Here is a 14,185-nt window from a genome sequence, read left to right on the forward strand (position 1 = left end):
CTGCCTTCAGCTCAGGTCATGATCCTGGAGTCCCGGGATCGAGTCCCGCATTGGGCTCCCTGCTGGGCAGGGAGTCTGCTTCTCTCTCTGACCCTCCTCCCTCTCGTGCTGTCTCTCATTCTCTCTCGCAAATAAATAAATAAAATCTTTAAAAAATAAATAAAAATCCACCTCTAGGGACACCTGGATAGCTTAGTCTGTTGAGCGACTGCCTTCGGCTCAGGTCATGATCCTGGAGTCCCAGGATCGAGTCCCGCATCGGGCTCCCTGCTCGGCAGGGAGCCTGCTTCTCCCTCTGACCCTCCCCCCTCTCATGTGATCTCTCTCATTCTCTCTCTCAAATAAATAAATAAAATCTCTAAAAAAAAAAAAAGAAAATTAAATTCAAGGGTCTACAAAACTATAGCCCACCCTCTAGACCCTCTTCGATTACATTAAGGTATTAACTTCTCCATTTGAGACTTTGATTTGAACAAATATTACAGATAGCCTTGCATATTATACGAATCTTAATGGTACAGAAGTACAGGTCAGTGATATGGATGAGAAATTCATAGCTCACAGCAGAATAAAGAAAGCAAAGACGGATTTAATAGAAAAGAAAAGGTCTTACTTGGTTAAGGATGTCTTGTTTCTGTGCATGCCAGGAAAGAAAGAAGACAGGTGTTAGTGTAAGATAATTATACTCATTATCTCATACTACTGATAACTAAAAGGTCGATTTTACAGATTGATTTTAAAACATACCCTAGACCCATGGATCTCAGAATGTGGTCCTGAAACAGTATCATTATCATCAACTGCAAAACTGATAGAAATATACATTTTTGAGCCTTTTACCCTAGAAATACGGAAACTAAGGACAGGGCAGAAGAGCAGGCAGCAATCTGTGTTTTAAGGAGACCCCCAGGTAATTCTGATACAAGCTACAATTTGAGAATGATTTACTAGATCAATCTGGGAGTGTAATAAGCACACAGTTCTGATAGATAGGAGATAAATATAATGAATAACACATATAAGATGATTAAGACCTTCCAGAGAAGACTATGAAAACACAACAGTATATACGAATCTATATTAGATTATTAATGTTTATTTCCCACTCCTAATGCTCCATCTTTGAGAATAACATGCATGGCCCATTACTATGCCTTTGAAGATAAAGATCTTCCCATACTCACACCACTACTTAATTTCTTTCCATGTCTTTAAACATCAATGGAACAATTTAGAATTGAATTTGAAATCGGGCGGGGGAAATATATATATAGATTATTATATTATATTAATATATTTCTAAATTAATATTATTAACTAATATTAAATAATTAACATTATTACATTAATATATATATTTACTTATACTGTAATATGCTATACATATTTTACATATATAAAATGCAATGCCAAACTGGTTCTTTCTCATATGATCAAATTTAATTAATTTCATGAATCATTTATATCTGAGATTTCCTGACTATATTTTAATGTGAACCATCTTCACCAAGATTGGATGGCTACTACAAACTAGCTATAATCATACTCTTAATATTATATCATTCATATAAGATTAGCTGCAGACGAGTAAGAATCTCTTACCTTGTTGGGCATGAGTTAGTAATTACATGCACTGGAATATGTCATACTCATTACATAAGAAATGCCATTCAATGTACGTGAAATACCTTTCTCTTCCCCTTGCTCTCATCTCCCACACCTTGCCTTTCATTCCATGGCCCAGTCAACGAAGTGAAGACAAAAGGGCATTATTCTTAAACTGGGATTCCAGACAATTAGGTTTTAATTATGGCTCTTGTCATGAAACTAGCTGGTTAATCTTGGGAAAATCATTTTACTTTTCCTACAATGACTTTCTTCATTTAAAAACTTTATAATCGGGGTGCCTGGGTGGCTCAGTCGTTAAGCGTCTGCCTTCAGCTCAGGTCATGATCTCAGGGTCCTGGGATCGAGCCCCGCATCGGGCTCCCTGCTCTGTGGGAAGCCTGCTTCTCCCTCTCCCACTCCCCCTGCTTGTGTTCCCTCTCTCACTGTGTCTCTCTCTCTGTCAAATAAATAAATAAAAAATCTTTAAAAATAAAAAAATAAAAACTTTATAATCTTATCTGTTTGGGAATCTCCAGACCTTCTGAAAGTTTTTATTCTTAGTGACTCTTTAAAGCCATTGTTTAGATTTATATTTTTGATTCTTTTTTTCAAAGAAAGATTTTTAAATGATCTTTAAAAGATACAAATTAAAAATAAATGACTCATCTGTACAATGCACTTAATATTTCTTCTCCTTTAAAATAGACCACAGGTCACATATTCATTGTATTAAGTTTTTATACAGAGACCTTTTAGAAAGCAGTAATTTAAGTAAATGATAAGAAATACAATGCACCTACGGTTTAATTAAGCAGCTTTACTTTGTAAGAGGAGATATTTGGCCTGTTCTTTCTTTGTTTCTTTGCAAGTACATTTTATATGGATGATACATGCAATATTTATTTTAGAAAACAAAGGATTATTTATCCTAAAAGTAGTATAGATTAAACACTTTTCTAAGTTTTCTTGCATAAAATGACATCAGTTAAATAGTCATCTCTGCCAACAACTTTAGGATTAACCTGACCAGTCAATAGAGAGTGATGATTTCCCATGTGAACGGACAGTATGAATTCTGTCATACTGTTAGAGTAACCTTTTATAAACTGGATGAAGTCATGTACTGAAGAGAACCTCAAGGCATTAAAGATTTCTTTCTCAACACTGAATATTCCTAATTACTTCCTATTGGCTTTTGTAAAATACAGACTAGTGTTTAAGAGTCATATAAGCTTTCATTGTTTTTTGGGTTTTTTTTTCCCTCCTAAAAGGAAAAGACCTATCAGTGTTAAATTAGAGAGTGGTTTCACTCTTAAATTAGAATTAGTCTGGGGTCATAATGAGATCTAACTTTTTTTGTTTTTCAACTGTTCATTATTTTAATAATGCATTTCAAAAGCAGATCTGTGCATTTATGGAGAGTTATTACATTATTGAAAAGGCTGACATCATATGTGTGTCTACGAATGATCTAGTAATTACCTCAATAAATCCAATATACAGTGACTGATAATCCTCATAAAATATATAATATCAGTAAGACCAAGTCTTGAGAGTCTTTTAAATAAGAAATCATTGAAGCAAAAAGGCTACTTTGCAAACAAGATCACATTCCAACTGAATTTATAGCCAATAGCTATCCTTAGGGAGAAAAAAAGCTGATTTTATCCCTGTAGATAGATTAAAAAACATGCACGTTTTCAAGTATTGGTTGGGAATGTAAATATTAATGACATCTTTGGGTCTTATAACAATTCCACAGAGTTGTCATCTTTAGCTTTCCCACTCTGCTTTCCTGGTCTTTGAGATTTTCGGTTCTACAAATTTATCTGGCAAAATTTTTTCTCTCACACTGTGGTATCTAGGATAATTAAATATGAGGGAAATGTAGGCTGGATATCTGCTTTTGTCCCTGATATAGGAAAATGGGAATGGCTTTAAATTGCTTTATTTTCCCCATTTGTAGGCTCTAAATATTAACTTTCCTTGAAAAAGAAAATAAATCTTAGGTTAAAGACTTTTACAAGGTACAGTAATATATCAGAATATAGACAGAATAAGAAAATACGGCATGAAAAGTAGCTATTAGAAATACTGGAAGGAAATTATAAAACAATATGAATGTTTTAAGGTTAGAATTGGAGGTTTGGTTTTCACTAAAATGTAAATTCTATAAATCCCAAAGAAATATAATATCGAAGGATAACCAAGAACTGTGCTCTTATAAACAATCAAAATCAGAATGACAACGATAAAAAAAAACAAATCACATTTTAATCAGCAAACAAATCTCTCTAGCTGACTAGATAATCCATCCAAGGGAATGTTTCTTTTGCAAAGGGTCATTTGTTTTAATTTCCATACAACGGAACCATCACTTGGTGAAACTGCAAAAGAACTCACAGCTAAGATGCTCAAACATTTAAAACATAACATCTCTCAGCTAACATTAAACGGAAGGTTATTTAACAAATAATTAGGAAAGGATGGACACTCATTCAAGCCAAGGGTTCAAAAGCCGTCAAGACAATAAGTTTTTATAAGGAAGGAATTTCAGGGACTTGTTGGCTTACTGGTAGTAGGTTAAAACAAGACAGGGGGAAGAAGTTCCTCATTTTTTATCCAAGCTGGCTTTTTAAAATTACAGACCAGTTATATCCATCACAGAATCTTTCTGTAGTCAGGGGAATAATTCTCTGAAAGGAGTAACCCTCCTGCCCCCCCCACCAGTGTTCATTTGGGGTTAAAATTTGTAGGTCACAGAGTGAGCAGCAGACAACTTGGTCTTCCCTTCCATCAGTCCTGTTTCCTGATCATAGCTGACCAAGCAATCTCAGAATTACAATATATTTAACGTCTAGGAAAAGAACCGAAGTTTATATTACAGATGACCTATACTCTTTCAAGCACACAATAGAGAAATATTATTTTCATTAGCAAATGGTTTTTGAATGAAAAAGGTAGTACACTATTTTGTGTTTTCCAGAATAGCATTTCACTATGAATTTCATTTTGTTTATGGTACATGTATTTCCAAGGACTTTTCATTAAGAAATCCCTCCTCCAAGTGTATATATGAAACCGATATAAGGAAAAAAAAAGTTTTACCCCTTCAGGATTATACTTTGCAAGCACACCGTTACCATGGAATTCTTCAAGAACATCCTTTAATTTCTTTGTAGAATCTATAAAGAAATAGAGAACACACAAACTGTTTATATGTGTCTACTGTGGTAAAATAACCCAATTTGGAAACAAAGACCTATTAAAATATAATCATCAAAGATATTAAATTTTAAAATGCACATGTAAAATGTTCTTTATCATTTTTGAAAGGCTATTTGGTTGAAAAAAGCAATCACACAAAAAAAGAAAGGAAAAGAAAAAAGTATGTTTTGTCCAAGTGTATTGCCTATGTATTAGGAAATACCATTAGGCAAGGCCATTACCTATGTATTATATGAATTAAGAACAAATATATAAATAGGTAGTATCTTCTCCCTTTGTTTTGATAACATAACATCTAAATGAATGAACTAACCTTTGTTTAAAAAGAAAACATAGGCATCCCTTGTTGAACTTTACAACTAATGCAGTGCATTTTTCATATTTTACTCCATTAACTAATAATAACCCTTTGGACAAATAAGAACAGTAAAATGTATAGCTAAGCCTCAATGGTGAATCCAGTAAGAGGCAAGGTACAGATTTTAGTATTTTGCAGATATTTTTAGAATTTTCTAAATATACACAAAAAACTAAAGTTTATCTTAATTCAACTAAGAAACAAAGTTTAGGGGGGAAAAAAAAGAAACAAGGTTTAGGAAGCATCTCTACTTGCTATATGGGATGCTGCCCAATTCATGAAGTGCTTAATAAAGCCCCTTAAGTCTCCAAATCCAAAAAAAAAAAAAAAAAGTTTAGATATGTTACCAAAAGATTTTTAAATTGCTCTTTCAATTTTGAAATATTTTTAGGACATTTATCATATCAAGACTGTGACAAAAGAATCCTTAGTTAATATGGGAAATAATGTCATGAAAGAACATAAATATTATTAGAAAAATATATGTAAATAGAATACAAATATATGCATTCAATCTACTAAAACAATACTCTCATAGTTATCGAAATATAATTTGATTAAGCAATGTCAGACTTACAACATATTTAAATTAGAGAAAAATAACTAATAAATATTGATAAGTCATCTAAATATTCAATCAAGTTTGAATAACAGTGATAAAACAAGACTGAAACTGGGAAATAAGCAGAAGATTCTTAGTTTTCCATTAGGCAACAGGGCATGGATATTATTTCCTAGCATATGAATATAATCTTCCCTGCCTTTCCCCAAGATTCATGATATTTGTGCCACCATAAAATATTTCCCAGCTCCAAAAATACTAATTTACAAATCAGTTAGGAAATTAACTCGTAGATGCCCCTCCAACGCATCATACCTATATTTTATAAATTATACTTTCATTTGGAGTGTACAGTTTTGTTTATGTAGCAAATTCTGCAGAGGTTTCTTTAGGTGTGACTGTTTTTATTGCATTAAAATTCACATAACATAGATTCATTAATTTAACCATTTTAAAGTAAACAATTCAGTGGGTTTTTTTAGTATATGCACATTGCTGTCCAAATATCACCACTATATAATTCCAGAGTATTTCCATCACCCCAAAAAGAACTCCCATATTCTGGGCATTCCATATAACTGGAATCATATAATTTGTTGTCTTTGTTTGGCTTCTTTCACTTCAAGGCCCATAGGTGTTATAGCATGTATTAGTACTTCATTCCCTCTTGTAGTGAAAAAATATTTCATTTTATGGATATACCACATTTTGTTTATCCACTCATCAGCTCATGTACATTTGAGTTATTTCCATGTTTTGGTTATTATGAATAATGCTGCTATGAACATTCAAGTATACATAATTTTGTGCAAATACATGTTTTGATGCTCGTGGGTAAACACTTAAGTGGAGAGCAGCTAGATCATATGAAAACCTACATTTAACATTTTGAGGAACTGTCAAACAGATTTTCACAGGGCTATATGCTATTTCACATTCCTTCCAGCAATGCATGCGAATTCTAATTTCTCTACATCTTTGCCACCCTTGTTATTTTCTAGTTTTTCTTTTATTATGGCCATCTTAGTGGACATGAAATGCTTTCTATTTGTATTTCATTAGGTATTTGTTAATGACTAATGATATTGAACATCTTTCAAATGCTATTGGCCATTTGTGTATCTTCTTTGAAGAGATGTCTATTCAAGCCCTTGGCTAGTTTTTCATTTGGTCATTTATCTTCTTGCTGGTGAGATTGTTTGGGGTGTGTGGCATGCTACAGCATGTCTGAAGCCTGTACCGTGTCCTGTACATTTCTTTTTCAGTATATATTTTGCTAGCACTTTCCGTACTATGATCAGACTTAATCTGCTATGCCTTGTCTCCTGCTGGATTGTAGGCTGCTCTGGGGAAGAAAACGTAGATTTTCACTTTTGCATAGCACTCAAATTCATTACAAAGATGGAATAATAAAATCATAATAAATATTGTGACTCAAATGATCAGAGCTATTCCTAAATTACAATAAATTAGAGTAATTTCTTTGACATTTACCTTGGCAGAAACGTAAACTACTTTAGAGACCAGGTTCTATAGTAAAGAGAGATATGAAGCTGATTTTTTATTCCTGAATCCTTCTTTGTCGATGATTAAGGCATTTATTCTAACTTAGCAGAACACCTTTTACTTCTTCACGTTTATAGATGCAGAACCTTCTGTAGATACTTATATAGACATACACATATCTAGATGCACAAACTCTAGAATAACATACCCCAAAGACTATGTTTATTTTAACCATATCTGAGCCCCATGATAAAATGGAAGGGGAAGAAGAAAATTCTCTTTCTTATACCTAGGCCTTCCACAGAATGTTAGAGACACTGCCTAAAGATGGGCTTTTCATTTCAGGATTCCATAGGAGTAAAAAAACACGTTCAGTAATCACTTATAAATGTTCCAGAGAAGGCAACAGTCCTTAAAATTATTCATGTCATTTTTTAGTGCTTTCTTGGCCACAGTTTATATTAGCATATTCTTAGTTGGGACGCCACAAGGAATAAATTAATAAATTAAGACCAAAATCTCTGTGTCTCAATGATGATCTTGGTCTGGGACAATTTAGGAAGCATCAATTCATATTTAGATGGATCACTATTAACCCAACTTACTCCTTTTTCAATTCTCAAGTCCCATTTTTAATATCCTGATATCTAAAGTTTATTCATGATCCAATCCCCACTTCATAATCTAGTTTAGAAATTGGAACATTATCTTATTCTTCTATTCCTGTCCCAACAACCTCTCTTGGGCCCAATCTCTCAAAGGCTGAGGACTTGACTTACCCAACCAATCTTCTATAGGTTACGATTTTGGTATGAGACACCAAAGGATTCCAATACCTGCCTGGGTCCCCTAACCTTTAACCAGAATTCCCTTATGTGAACAATCTACATATCTGCACGGATTTCCAAATTGCACTAGATGGTGAAGTTCCTGCTGTTGTGTTCTCCCTACCCTCAAAGGAGAATAGTCATTTACTTATTTTATAATTCAGCTGCTTTTCTGGATTTGTTTCTATTACCTATTACCAAAACATTCCTATCTGTTTGATTTTGTCAACTCTGGATCATGTCTGCCCAAGCAGCACTGGGGTAGTGAAGAGGAGATAGGATGCATGACTGAATCTAACCTACCCTCTAGTAAAAGAGAGATACCAAGGAGTGACACCTGGATGAACAGATAGTAGCTGATGAAAGATAGAATCTCAATCATATTTCAGCGAATATTGGAGCTTCAAGTATGAGAGCTCAGTGACAGATTCTGGGCTGAGCAATGCTGAGAAAGCCAGGCAGGCAGCTGTGAACTGGGAGGTCAATTCACAGGTAATACATATCTGTAATGAAACAAAGGTCTGGCATCAAAGAAGAATGGTAACTGAAGTGCTGGGCAGCCAGGTTCAAAGAGCTGGTTTAATCCTCAGGTAAGGGATCAGGACAGATGCTTAGTACAAAATATTGGGTCTTCTAGAAAGCAAAGGAGTGTCATGACATGAAATAACTGATTCCAGGGGCACTGAGGCTTCGAGGCTTGGCTAATAGGTCAGGAGACTTGGAGAAGACCACCAGATACCAATTACTGCCCATGGCTAGCATAGCCGTCTTACCAGAAAGTAATTTAATATTAATAGCCACAGAGATATGGGATTATTTAAGGTTCTCAGCTCTATCACCAACAGAATCACCTAAGAACTAAGGGGTACTGAACCTAACAAAGAGGAATCATTTTGTTTAGCAAATACCTTTTTTATATGCAAGGACAGAAGAAATGCATATAGGGACTGATAGAATAGATTTCTTCTTGATGGCTTGTCTTTCTAACACCTGCTCAAGGGTATGAGTCATTCTAGAGGCCCCCTAAAGTGCTCACTTTCTATGAATCCTCTCATGTTTGGCTGAGTCACATACTGTATAACATCATGAAAGTTAAACTAGCTACATTTTAGGAACGTACGGTTAGGAATGTTTTGAATTTTTACATGATTATTAAGGAAAATTTAATTCCTTTTACTGATTCTGAAATACAAGTAAATCCATAAGAACATTCAGCAACATTTAGAAAACAGAAGAATCAAGCTCATGGGTCCTAAAAATATGTTGCAAAAAAAAAAAAGGAAACACTTTTGGCTTACTTCACATCTCCCTAGGAGTCTGCTACATCTTGAATGAACTTCCTTTGTGATTTCACAGACTTTTGTCTCTTTATTCTAAAAAACTCAGCACACACTTGTCATATTAATTACAAAGGTCTCATGGAGTAATGGAAAGATTTAAAGCCAGAAAGTCTTAGATTTGAGTCCTGGCTCCAGAATTTTTGGCTGAATATCCCTGGGTGTATTTTTAATGTCTCTGTGGCTCAGTTTTCCAATATGTAAAATAGGAATAATGAAACGGACCTTGCAGTACTGTGTCTAGCAACGTATCTGGTGCCCAATAAGTTCCTGTTCCTTCGTTCCACCCTAAACATGACTTCAAACATATCATCCCCCTTCAACTGTTTCCTGTTGTCTTTAAATTGAAGTACAAACTCCTCCTTTCGGCATGATAGGTGTGTCAAAATTGGATCCCAAACCTACCTAATTATTTTCGATGACTCCCTTATTTACAGTTCTATATCTATCGTCACGTAATCCATGATTTTAGAGCCCCTCCTTTGCTTGTGATGCTCTCTTTGTCCAGAACTCTCCTCCATGTCAAATGAAGTTCAAACATAATGCATGCCATAGTTTACCTGCCACCTTGTTCACGAAACCTCTCAGCACTTCCTTCTAACTTTCCATGGAACTCCCTACAATACCACTCTTAGAATCTACACCTGTTTTATGCATTGAGTACTATTAACACTCTTAATTGAAGTTTCCACAGCTAGATTCTTTTAGCGGTTGCAAAGTGTAGTATCTTTATTTTTTTTAAGTGTTGTACCTTATTATTTCATTTAAACTCACAATTACCATATGGATTTTTTCAAACTCTTCCATTAAACACATGAAGAAATCAACATTAAAGCAATCATTACTTATTTAAAACCACACAAGTAGTGATCCAAGCTTTTGTATATGGCCCAAATTTGTTTTCTTTACTTTGTAAAAAACAAAAACAAATGGAAGTTTCCATTAGAGCCACGGCATCTACTTTGGAGTCCATGATTTCTGTTAATTTAGCTCAGGGAATTGTATTACCTATTTTTCTAGTACATGGAAACATTCTATTTCTTTTTTTACCAACTTAAATTAAGAGATGAAAAGTATCTTGTATATATATATATATGTATATATATATGAAATATAAGAAAAAGTAAAACAAAAAGGTCATATGGATATTTTAAAGTGTTTTATAGCATTTTACTTCATTTATTTTTTAAAGATTTTTTATTTATTCATTTGAGAGAGAGAGCATGAGATGGGGGAGGGTCAGAGGGAGAAGCAGACTCCCTGCTGAGCAGGGAGCCGAATGAGGGACTCGATCCTGGGACTCCAGGATCATGACCTGAGCCGAAGGCAGTCGCTTAACCAACTGAGCCACCCAGGCGTCCTCACAGCATTCTGTTTTGTTTAGAATTGTGTTTCTTTTGATAATGGAATTAGAATATATATACAATTCTTTTTGAAAACTTTAAAATACATGTAACTTTTACATGATATATGTATTTCATAGTTATTATTTAAAAAGTCATCTTAAAGAATAAATATTAAAATTGCTTGTGCTGCATTATATAGGGAAAGTACATAGAAAAGACAACACTATTTGAAATAAAATCCTAAAAATGGGGGCATCTGGGTGGCTCAGTTATTAAGCATCTGCCTTCAGCTCAGGTCATGATCCCGGAGTCCTGGGATCGAGCCCCGCATCGGGCTCCCTGCTCAGCAGGAAGCCTGCTTCTCCCTCTCCCACTCCCCCTGCTTGTGTTCCCTCTCTCACTGTGTCTCTGTCAAATAAATAAAATCTTAAAAAAAAAAAAATCCTAAAAATGTTCTGCAAATAACACATTCTCATTATGCCTCACAAGAAAATCTTTTTTCGTTTGTTCCGAAGTAAATATTCTTTAGATCAAGACCAATAATTTTAACATCCAAACAGTAGTCTTAGCTCCTGTGAAAAGATGATCATAGTCCACCGTTAACACCAAAACTATCCAACCTATAAAGTGTATTTGTCATTTTTATAAATAACAAATAACCTCCTGTAGATTAATCATCTCGTCCTTTATTTGCCAAAATAGACAGCACCATGGGTCCCTGTTTCAGTGGGGATGGTGGGTTTCCAGGAAAAATGCAGGTCTGCCAATGTGAGAGAGGCCGCCAATGCCTGTAATCTCAACGTGGAACTATGGCAGGGTCATCTTTTGGTCCTCCCAACGCAGCACTTTAAAACTTTTCTTCAAAATCTAAGCTTCCCAAAATAAGTCAATCAGAGAAAGATAATTATCATATGATCTCACTGATATGAGGAATTTGAGAAACAAGGCAGAAGATCATAGGGGAAGGAAGGGAAAAAATGAAACAAGACGAAACCAGAGAGGGAGACAAATCATAAGAGACTCTTAATCTCAGGAAACAAACTGAGGGTTGCTGGAGTGGTGGGGGGTGGGAGGGATGGGGTGGCTGGGTGATAGACATTGGGGAGGGTATGAGCTATGGTGAGCGCTGTGAATTGTGTAAGACTGTTGAATCACAGACCTATACCTCTGAAACAAATAATACAGTATATGTTAATAAAAAAAATATGTACAGTTAAAAAAAAAAATCTAAGCTTCCCAATACAGTTTTTTCCCCTTATCACAGAGGATATTTGTGGCCTAAAAATCTCTTTCTGCACTCAACCAAAAGCATCTTTGCAGTGGCTGCTTTAACCCTGTAGTAAATAAGGTTTGTAGCTTCAACTGCTTAAAGAGAAAACTTTCTAGTTTAAATACTGAGCTAGCATTAACGTGCACATAACATAATAATATTCAGTACAAAGTTAAATGTGACAAAGTTTCCCTTAGCTATTGAGTATTTCAAATTAGCAAAAGAGCTTTATCTTGGTCTAAGTGAAACAGTTTTGTGTCTAACCCAGTGGTACTCAAACTGGGATCCAGTTAAGGATCATCCAGGTAGCTTAACCAACTGAGCTACCCAGGCACCCCCAAAGTTTGCAATTTTAAATAGCAAGAATAGACTTCGTGAAAAGATGGCATTTGGGAAAAACTTTGAATCTGACTTAAGTTATAAAAGAAGCACTCTGTTCATGTAAAACTGATGAAATCTGAATAAATTCTGGATTATAGCAATATCAATTTTCTGATTTTGATGGTATATTATAAACTGCAGTTATGCAATTTGTAACCATTGTAACTGGTATGTGCGGTCTCCTCATACATATTTTTTGTAAGCTCCTGTGAATCTATCATTATTTCAAAATCTTTTTTAAAAGGAGTGCTCTGGCTATTGTTTTGAAAACAGACTATAGAAGACTTAAAAGCTTAAAACAGGGAAGTAATTATGGAATTATTATATTAATTCAGACTAGAGAATTGATGACTTTGTATGAATGTGTTAGTGGTAGAGTAGGAAACATGGATTATTTTGAAAGTGGAGTCAAAAGGATATCCTGATGGATTGGATGTAAGTTTTGAAACTGAAAAAGAAAGGGAGGAAGGAAGGAAGGAAGGAAGGAAGGAAAGAATGAAGGAAGGAAGGAAGGAAAGAAAAGAAAGAAAGAGAGAGAGAAAAAGAAAAAGAAAGAAAGAAAGAAAGAAAGAAAGAAAGAAAGAAAGAAAGAAAGAAAGAAAGAAAGAGAAAGAAAAGAAAGAAAGAAAGAAAGAAAGAAAGAAGAAAGAAAGAAAGAAAGAAAGAAAGAAAGAAAGAAAGAAAGAAAGAAAAGAGAAAGAAAGAGAAAGAAAAAGAAAGAAAGAAAGAAAGAAGAAAGAAAGAAAAGAAACTGAAAAACCAAGAGTGTTCCCAAGGTTTTACCTTTGAGGAACTGGTGGGATTAAGTTGCCACAAAGAGGAACGGGGAACATTGGCACAGGTTTGAGATGGCAAGTTCTCAATTTTAGTTTTAGGCAATTTACAAATGAGAATTCTATCAGACATCCAAGTATAGCCATTAAGAAAACAGTTATAACGGGAAGGGAAAGTACAAAGTACAGCTTAGGGAATATGTTCAATAATATTGCCATGCACTTACTGTGATAAGCATGTCGTAATGTATATAATTGTTGAATCACTATGTTGTGCACCTGAAACTAATTTAATGTTGTATGACAACTATATTTCGATTAGATTTTTTAATTAAAAAATAAAGCAGTTATAGGGCGCCTGGGTGGCTCAGTTGGTTAAGCGACTGCCTTCGGCTCAGGTCATGATCCTGGAGTCCCGGGATCGAGTCCCGCATCGGGCTCCCTGCTCAGCGGGGGGTCTGCTTCTCCGTCTGACCCTCTTCCCTCTCGTGCTCTTTGTCTCTCATTCTCTCTCTCAAATAAATAAATAAAATCTTAAAAAAAAAAATAAAGCAGTTATATATGAGTGTAGAATTCAGGAGAAGACCTAGGCTAAAGAACCGAATTGCAGTGTTACTCGTTTAAGTGATATTTAAAGCCTTAGAACTGAGTCTCACACGGAGAGTGAAACAGAGAAGATACCAAAGACTGAGTCCTGGGATACTCCGAAGTTCAGATGTTAGGAAAAATGAAGAATCTGCAAGGATATTAAGAATGAGTATCTGGCAGGTGCCTGGGTGGCTCAGTTGGTTAAGCGACTGCCTTCGGCTCAGGTCATGATCCTGGAGTCCTGGGATCGAGTCCCACATCAGGCTCCCTGCTCAGCAGGGAGTCTGCTTCTCCCTCTGACCCTCCCCCCTCTCATGCTCTCTCTATCTCATTCTCTCTCTCAAATAAATAAATAAATAAATAAATAAATAAATAAATAAATAAATAAATAAATAAATAAA

At 35.0% G+C, this 14,185-nt stretch overlaps 1 protein-coding gene across 1 annotated transcript in view; it reads right to left on the reverse strand.

Annotated features, from left to right (window-relative positions):
- Positions 1-14,185, reverse strand: part of DGKB (diacylglycerol kinase beta) — a 401,327-nt gene that overhangs the window by 378,728 nt on the left and 8,414 nt on the right. The window contains exons 2-3 of the mRNA XM_035020662.1: positions 4,717-4,793; positions 614-634 (exon numbers count right to left, since the gene is read on the reverse strand). The gene's annotated coding sequence lies outside the window, so the exon portion shown is untranslated. The remainder of the gene's footprint in view (positions 1-613; positions 635-4,716; positions 4,794-14,185) is intronic.

This window comes from Mirounga leonina, unplaced genomic scaffold, assembly GCF_011800145.1.
Source record: "Mirounga leonina isolate KUSES-001 unplaced genomic scaffold, KU_Mleo_1.0 Mir_174, whole genome shotgun sequence".
Classification (NCBI taxonomy): domain Eukaryota; kingdom Metazoa; phylum Chordata; class Mammalia; order Carnivora; family Phocidae; genus Mirounga; species Mirounga leonina.